Here is a 9025-nt window from a genome sequence, read left to right as displayed (position 1 = left end):
GCCCCTAAACTTTGCTCCAGAGCCAGTCATGATCCCCACAGTCTCATGTTCAACCTCCAGAGCCTGAAGTCATTAAGGAGTACCCCTCTCCATGTACACCTTCATGTATTTATCCCACAAATATTTGTCGAGCAATTACTATGTAGCAAGCTCTAAGATCAAGCAATAAGTGAAGCAAACAGAGCTACCATCTTTCTTCCCCATCGGCTAGGGCTAGATCTCCCCTCCCCCACCTTGTCATCATTCATCACACAGATAAATGACACATACACAGGCCAGAATCTAAAGCAAGGACTGCTGGCTGATTCAAATTAGAGTTTGGCTAAGCTAGTGGAAATCGGTGGAGAGACCATTGAGCCTCTCCTGCACACCCCATCACGAGCCGTTTACGGTAGGGGCTCCCAGAGAGGGGTCTCAGAGGCAGACAAGTACATCGCTGAGGAGCTTTAAAGTCACCTCCTTTTGCAAATCGGAGATAATAGAATCTATTCTCAAGGAGTTACAACAAGTAAATTAGATTACGCATCTAATTCGTAGAGCCATGTCTGGTATACTCAAGCAGCCAGTAAATATCAGTTGCTATGATAATAATAGTAATAGTATTAACGGCTCCCAACAGTCTTCATCAGGAGGCCGCAGTCCTGAGCAGAAAATCGCTCTCTGCATTTCTTAACACCTTCTTGTACCTAAACCATGAGAAGCCCCAAGATCCCAACTCATCCCCGAAGCTATGAGCTCGCCCCACCGTACCTCGTCTCATTCAGCAGTACACACACCTTCACACACAAACACTCACACTAGAAACTCTGCACCATCCTACATAAGGGCTCTCAGGTTGGTATGGTGGCTTGCCTAAGGTCAGTATGACAAAACCTTGAAGCTAAGGCTTGACTTAAGAGGTTTCTTCCTGCCCTACCTTACAATCCCTGTCTCCCAGCTTCTCCATGAATGCTTTTTCTGTTTTGATTAAGACTTATTAGACCAGGAGGTATGGCCACAAGACTTTAATCTCAGCACTTGGAAGACAGAGGCAGGTGGATCTCTGAGTTTGAGGCAGCCTGGTCTACAGACTGAGTTCCAGGATATTCAGGGCTATACAGATAAACCCTGTCTCAAAAGCAAAAAAAATAAAATAAAATGAAATAATATTTTTTATTTTCCATGCATGGGCTGTTTTGCCTGTATGTATATCTGTGCATCACATGTCTGCCTAGTGCCCCTGGAGGCCATAAGAGGGCCTTGACTCCCCTATGGACTAAAGTTATAGACTGGTCAGACACCATATAGGTTCTGGGACTTGAACCCCAGTCCCCTCTAAGAGCACCCAGTGCTCTTAACCACTGAACCATCTCTCCATCCCCTCCATGAGTGTTTAATAGGATGTGCTTCTAATCAGAGAGCTAACCCTGAACTCCTACTTCAGAAAACTTTTGGATCCATTACTGAAACCCAACACCCTGTCCTCCCAGCCCCAGGGTGATTAATTCATGACTGCCATCCTCTGTGCCATCAACACATAGTGAAGTCTCCCCAGTATAGAGTAAAAGAGAGATGACTCCGTGAGTGGACATGCTTGTCATGCCAGCATGAGGGCCTGAGTTCAAACCTCAGGAACCTACATAAAAGCAAGCATCTTCACTTGCTTTCAATTCTGGTGCTCCTACAAGGATATGGAAAACAGAGACAAGAGAATCCTCAGAAGTTTACAGGCCAATCAGCCTGGCATAGGCAATGGGAAAACAACACAGCAAATACATACATGCATTCATACATACATACATACATACATACAAAAGTTAGGCCAGGAATGACGGTACACACCTATACTCCCAGCACTCAGAAGGCTGAAGCAGGAGGATTGTTGTTAGTTTAAGACTATCTTGGGCTAAATAGTGAGACCTCAAACTAAATGAGTTATTAGCACCCATATCAGGTGGCTCACAACCACCTGTAACTCCAGTTCCAAGGGATCAGACACCCTCTTCTGGCCTTTACTGTTTTCTCTGTGTAGCTTGACTGTCCTGGAGCTCACTCTATATAGATCAGGCTGGCCTCAAATTCAGAGATCTGCCTGCCTCTGCCTCCCCAGTGCTGGGATTAAAGGCATGCTCTACCACACCCAGAAATTTTAAACTTTTTAAAAAGCAACATGAAAAACTAGCTGAGAATGTAGTATCATTGGTAGTCTGCTCACCTAGCAAGCAAAAGCCCCTGGGTTTAGCCCCGAGTACCCCCATTGGGTGTGGTAGCACATACCAGCACTTGGGAAGTGGAGACTGGTGGATCAGAAATTCAAAGTTATTCTCAGTACACAGGTAGCTCAAAGCTAGCCTAGATTGCATGAGATCCTATAAATAAATAAATAAATAAATAAATAAATAAATAAATAAATAAATAAGAAAGATAGCTAGAAATCTAATATGTAAGCCCCTGAGTTCAATGTCCAGGAGGAAGGGAGGGAGGGAGGGAGGGAGGGAGGGAGAAAAGAAAGGAAGAAAGAAAGAGAAAATAAAAACAAGTTGGTTAAGGATAGTAGCATAGACGCATCTTCTAAACATCTGAGAGGCTGAGGTGACAAGATCTGCCAAGGTGGGCACAGCAAGGACTACAGTGGGTGATCAGGAAACGCTGACTCTTTCTGTCCTCACTGTAATGAAAAAGCAGAGTCCTGAGCAGTTGAAGCTGCATCTCCAAGGAAAGTGGAAGGTCCAAAGGACACTGAGAATCCAACTCTAGAACCTTTTCTTCTTAAACATTCCCAGAGAGAGGCAAACATCAGAGGCACAGCGCAATGGGCCAAGTAGAAAGTACACAGGCCTTGAAGAGGAAAGTTAAAGTCACAATCCCAATGCCACTGCCTCCTATAGGACCATCAGAAAGCCACTCAGGAGCTGGTGAGATGGCTCAGCAGTTGAGAGCACTGACTACTCCTTCAGAGGTCATGAGTTCAAATCCCAGCAACCACATGGTGACTCACAACCATCTGTAATGAGATCTGATGCCCTCTTCTGGGGTGTCTGAAGACAGCTACAGTGTACTTACATATAATAAATAAATAAAAACCTTGGGCTGGAGCGAGTGGGGTCAGAGTTAGAGGGAGAAGGGAAGGGGAAAAAAAAGCCACTTAGCCCTCTGAGCCTTAGATACCTCACCTGTACTACAGAGATAAAAGAGTTCAGTAGAAAAGGGGGAAGAGCGTATATCTAGTGCCCGACATGTCCTAAGTATGATGGCTACCAATTTTACCATTAAAAAAGATTTAGCGGGAACTTCTAGCCATCAAGGCAAGAGACTGCCAGCCTTGCCTCACCTCTGAGGATATTTGGATCCCTTCTCTCCCGTGTTCTGTATTAAAAAAAGTATTTGCTTTAGCCAGGCATGTTGATTCACATCTATAATCCCAGCATCCAAACACAGAGAGGCAGGTGGATCTCTGTGAGATTTGTTCTGCCTTGTTATTTGTTGTTTTAAAACACAGTCTCCCATAGCTCAGGCTACCCTTAAACTTGTTATGTAAATGAGGTTGGCCTTGAACTCCACATCCTCCTGCCTTTACCTCTAGACTAGCCTGGTTTACAAAGTAAGTTCTAGGCTACCCAGAGTTATGTAATGAGACCTCATCTCAACAGAAAAAAAACAAATTAAATCAAATAAAAGCACTTGTATCATTCATGGCAGTCACCTTTAGTCTCTAAGAGAACCTTGGGATGGGCAAGAGTCAGTCATCATGTTCCCACCCAGAGTTGATGTCCCTGCAGCTCCCAGTGAAGAGACCTGAGTCCTTCAGCGTCACTTCAGGGACTTGGGTCCTCCCTGTGCAGCATCTGGACATGTTGCATTCAGGACCCTCCACAGATCCCAGAGATGCAAGGATGGTCCAAATCCTCCTTTATACAGAAAAGCAGATTAAGAACTAGGGAAGAGCTGGGGCAGACACCCCTGTCAGGGTACGGAGACAGGGAGTCAGGAAGAAGAGCAGAGGTCATTAACAGTGTGTCTGCTTTGGGACCCAGTTCATCAGCTGGGGAGTGGAAGGCAGGAAGAGGATGACAGGTTAGGAGATTGTGCTGATAACAATTGGAGGACTAGACAGCACTGAGCCTACTTCAAGACCTGTGGGTCCCAGATCCTGATGCCAAGCCTGGGGCAAGTCAAATGAGGCACTCACCTTGGAGCAAAACTTGAGGGGCCACAGGGGTACAGAGTGTGACTCAATGGTAAAACACATGCACAAGGTTCTGGGTTGTGTCCTCAGCACAAGAAAATGAGAGACAGAGACAGAGAGAAAAACAGAGACAGAGACGGGAAAAAAACTTCATAACCCAGAAAGATAATATTGCAACTTTGTTATTGATTTGTTTTGTTGGGTTTTGTTCTTAAGACAGAGTCTTACTTAGCTCAGGCTAGCCTTAAACTTGCTACGTAAATGAGGTTGTCCTTGAACATCACATTTTCCTGCCTCTGCCTCTAGAGCACCAGGGTTATAGGAGTATGCCACCACACGCAGCCTGGAACTTTTTTTTAAAAATCAAATAACAAACCAGATTTGGTGGCGCATGGCTATGAAAGACTAAGGCTAGGAATTGAGTTTGAGGACAACCTGGGCTACATAGTAAGACTTTGTCTCAATCAATCAATCAATCAACACTACAAGTTAGCTCTTTTTGTAAATAAAGAACTATTTATTTAGGAACTAGGGTCAGGTTTGGGGTTTGGAGGCTAAAGAAATGGGATGGCACATGTGTAGGGCTGGCTGGATCCTGCCGTAGACATTTTATTCATCATAGATTGTATTTGCATTGATTTTTTTCATGTTATATAAAACATTAGTTTATTTACTATCAAGTTTGGAGACATCTTTAAGTTTTGTGGCCAAGATAAACAATGCCCCAAGGAGGCATTTGCAGTTGGGAGAATGCAGCCTCTCCGATCAGCCAGAGATTCTACTCTAGTTCCTTTACAGGTCTTTGCTCAGCTCTGCTGCCCCAAAACACATGGAACTGACACATAGGGGACTATACACAGTTTAAGAACAAGGAGAGTTTTGTAATGCCTTCTATCCAATGTTGTTGGGCCTCAGTTATTCCCTCTGGGCAATGGACATTAAACAACCCCAAATTCAGAAAACCAAAGACATGAGCTATGCACGGCAAATTCTCAAAATAGTGGCCAACAGCAGCCTTACCGTGGAAGGCCTGATCCCAGCCTCTAGCCCAGTGCTTGACTTTAGTTTAGGAGTGTGACAAAACTGGGCAATAAAAATAAACCATATTTCACAAGATATGGTATCTCATGCCTCTAATCCCAGCATTCAGGAGGCTAAGGAAGGAGACTCAATCGTGAGTGTCCTAGGCCAACCTAGGCTACACAGTGAGTCAAAAACTGGCCTGGATACACATCACCAAGACTGTCTCAGGAGCTGGGGCTGTAGCTCAGTGGCAAAGTGTTTGCCTAGCTGCAAGGTCTTGGATTTAAAGCACAATGCTAGTGGGTGTGGAGGTGGGTGCTGAATTGTGTTTTAATACAATGCTTTTAAAATTCAAATTGGTGAATTAGTCTCCAGTGCTGTTCAGTCCCTTTGTTGTGTTTGTTTGGCGTTTTGTGCATTTTTGTTTGGCTGGTTTTTAATGTTTAGTCTTAAATTCTTCTGTTTTTTAATCCTTTCTTTTTTTATTGGATATTTCTTTATTTGCATTTCACATGTTTTCCCCCTTTCTAGGTCTTCCCTTCTGAAACCCCTTATCCCATCCCTCCTCCCCCTGTGCCTCTGTGAGGGTGCTCCCCCCACCTACCCACTCCGGTCTTCTCGACCTGGCATTCCACTACACTGGGACATTGAACACCCTCAGGCCCAAGGGTCTCCCCTCCCACCAATGTCCAACCAGGCCATTAGTCGTAGGTTCTTATAAATGAAGTTTCTCTTGAAAGAATGTGGTCCAGTCCTGAATGTACATTTCCCGAGTGGTCTTCTGCAGGTTCTCTGGCTGTTTGCTTGGGTCTCTTTCAGTTCTCTTATACATATATATATATATATATATATATATATATATATATATATATATATATATTTGTGCCTGTGTCGTTTTTCCTGCTGAGATTCAGTGTGAGGATTGAAGAAGCAGTTCAATTTGTAGTGCTTTCCTAGCATGCAGTCTCATCCACCGCACCATGGTACCCAGTGCCTTCTCATCCCAGCACTTTGAAGATGGAGGAGCAAATGTTTAAAATTTTCTTTGGCTACACAGTGAATTCCAAGCCAGCCCAAACTACATGAAATGTGGTCTTTAAAAAGAAAAGAAAAGAAAAAGGAGGTGGGAGCAGAGAGATTAGTTGTGTCTGAGGATAAATGGCAGAGTGCTTGGTGAGCATGTGTAAGGCCCTATGTTTGCTTCCTTACACCAGAGAGAGAGAGAGAGACAGAGAGAGACAGAGAGAGACAGAGAGAGACAGAGAGAGACAGAAAGACAGACAGAGAGACAGACAGACAAAGAGACAGAGACAGACAGACAGACAGACAGACAGAGAGACAGAGAGACAGAGAGAGACAGACAGACAGAGAGACAGAGACAGACAGACAGAGAGACAGAGAGAGAGACAGAGAGACAGAGAGGCAGAGAGAGACAGAGAGAGAGACAGAGAGAGAGGGGGAGGGGGAGGGGGAGGGGGAGAGAGATTAAATAAGATAACGTATGGGGTGAGCTGTCCCACAGCAATAGGCAGCATTATCATCAGTCACCACTATTGCATCATCAGAGATATGAGGCCCTGTGCTAGGGATAAAACTCAGGGCCTATTAACGTTCAGTGATTTACCAAGAGCTGTAGCCAAGCCCTCTAGGAGATAAATGATAGATAGATAGATAGATAGATAGATAGATAGATAGATAGATAGATAGATTACTTTTGTTCTTTCTTTCTTCCTTTCTTTCTTTTCAAGACAAGGTTTCTCATTGTAGCTCTGATTGTCCTGGAACTCACTATGTAGACCAGGCCAATCTTGAACTCCTAGAGCTCTGACTGCCTCTGTGACCTAAGTGCTAAAATTAAAGCTGAGTACCACACACTCAACCTTTGGAGACCTTTTTTTTTATTATTAAAATACAATTACATCATTTTCCCTCTTCCCTTTTCTCCCTCCCTTTCCCTGTACCCCCAGACTTTGCTCCCTCTGAAACCATGCCGTCTTTTTAGTTGTTATTGTTACATACATAGTTACATATATGTGTATGTATGCCTAAATACATAAATACAGCCTGCTCAGCCCATTTAGTGTCACTTGTGTGTACACGATTTCAGGACTGACCCTTTGGTATTAGATAACCTATTAGGGGATTCGCCCCTGGCTAAGACTACTCTTCCCTCTCTAGGGGAGATTTTTAATAGAAGTGGCCACTCCTAAGCAAGAAGGAGCCCTCATCCCACACAGACTGAATTTATGGGGACCCAATGCTCACATCAAGAGCCATTCTAAGCATGTGATTTTCAAAACTTCATTTAATCCTGTCAACAATTCCTTGAGGTATTAGCTTAAAGGTCTTAGCTAATCCCTACATCTCAGTTGAGGAAACTATGGTTATAGGCATTTCATCACTTAAAAGAAAACAATAATAGTAAACTAACAGTCAATAAAATAAGACATGGTGGTGCAAGCCTTTAATCCTATTACCAGGGAGGTAGAAGTAGAATCAGACGTTTGAAGTCATTCCCCACCTTAGCTGCAGAGAGAATGCTACATGAGACCCTGTCATGAGAGCCTGTCACAAAGTAATTAATTAATGTTTTATTTTGAATGATTTCTTTCATTTTTAAGATAATACAATCACAGCATCTCTCCCTTCCCTCTCCTCCCTCCAAATCCTCCCATGTACCCCTCCTTGCTCTTGTATGTGTGTTTTCAGGGCTGACCATTGATATTGGATAACCGTTTGGCATGCTCTTCCCTGAGGAAGACTCTCTCCCACTCTCAGTGCTCCTTGGTTGCCTGTAGTTCTTTGTGCAGTTTTGAAGCTGGATGAGCTTTAGCATGTCTGTTCTGTAGTCCTTACTCAGCTCATGTTTAGTCAGTCATGTTGGTGAGATGTTACGGGTGTAGCTTCAGGCACTGCTATAAGACAGCATCTCACAGCAGACTTCCTAATTCCCTGGCTTTTACAACCCTTCTGGGCCTTAGGTTGCATTGTGGTGAATTATTTAATTTTTTTTAGAATTTATTTAGTTTTATTTTGTGAATATGGATATTTTCCTACAAATATATACATGTAACACTTTGTGAGCTGTTATATGGGTATAGGGAACTGAACTCTGGAAGAGCAGTAAGCACTCTTAACTGCTGAGCCATCTCTCCAGATCCTATGAGTGGTTTATTGTTATTGTTGTTGTAGTTGTTGTTGTTTTAAGTTACATAAATGGCAAAGTGTGGATTCAAATCCAGACTGGCCTTACCTGCAATCCTAGCACTTGGGACAGGGAGGCAAGGAGGAGGATCATCTGGAGTTCAAAGTAATTCTTGATTACATAGAAATTTTGAGGCCAGTCTACATGAGACCCTGTCTCAAAAACAAACAAACAAGCCGGGCGGTGGTGGCGCACGCCTTTAATCCCAGCACTTGGGAGGCAGAGGCAGGCGGAGGATTTCTGAGTTCGAGGCCAGCCTGGTCTACAGAGTGAGTTCCAGGACAGCCCGGGCTACACAGTGAAACCCTGTCTCGAAAAACCAAAAAAAAACAAACAAACAAACAAAACAACAACAACAACAACAACAAAAAACCTGGTGTGGTGGCACACGCAGATACAGGTGGATCTCTGTGAGCTTGAGGCCAGCCTGGTCTACAAGGCAAGTCCCAGACAGCCAGGGCTGCTATACAGACAAACCCTGTCTTGAAAAAAAGCAAATAAACAAGGCAATACCAATACCCTATTGTTTGTTACCACTTCTCCTACAGCCTTTAAGTTAAGATCAAGTGTAGTGTTAAATGCAGACAGCCTAGCTGTAGTGTTGAGTGCAGGCAGCCTAGCTGTAGTGTTGA

Source organism: Grammomys surdaster, unplaced genomic scaffold (assembly GCF_004785775.1).
Source record: "Grammomys surdaster isolate TR1022 unplaced genomic scaffold, NIH_TR_1.0 310, whole genome shotgun sequence".
Taxonomy (NCBI): domain Eukaryota; kingdom Metazoa; phylum Chordata; class Mammalia; order Rodentia; family Muridae; genus Grammomys; species Grammomys surdaster.
Note: the sequence above shows the minus strand (reverse complement) of the source record.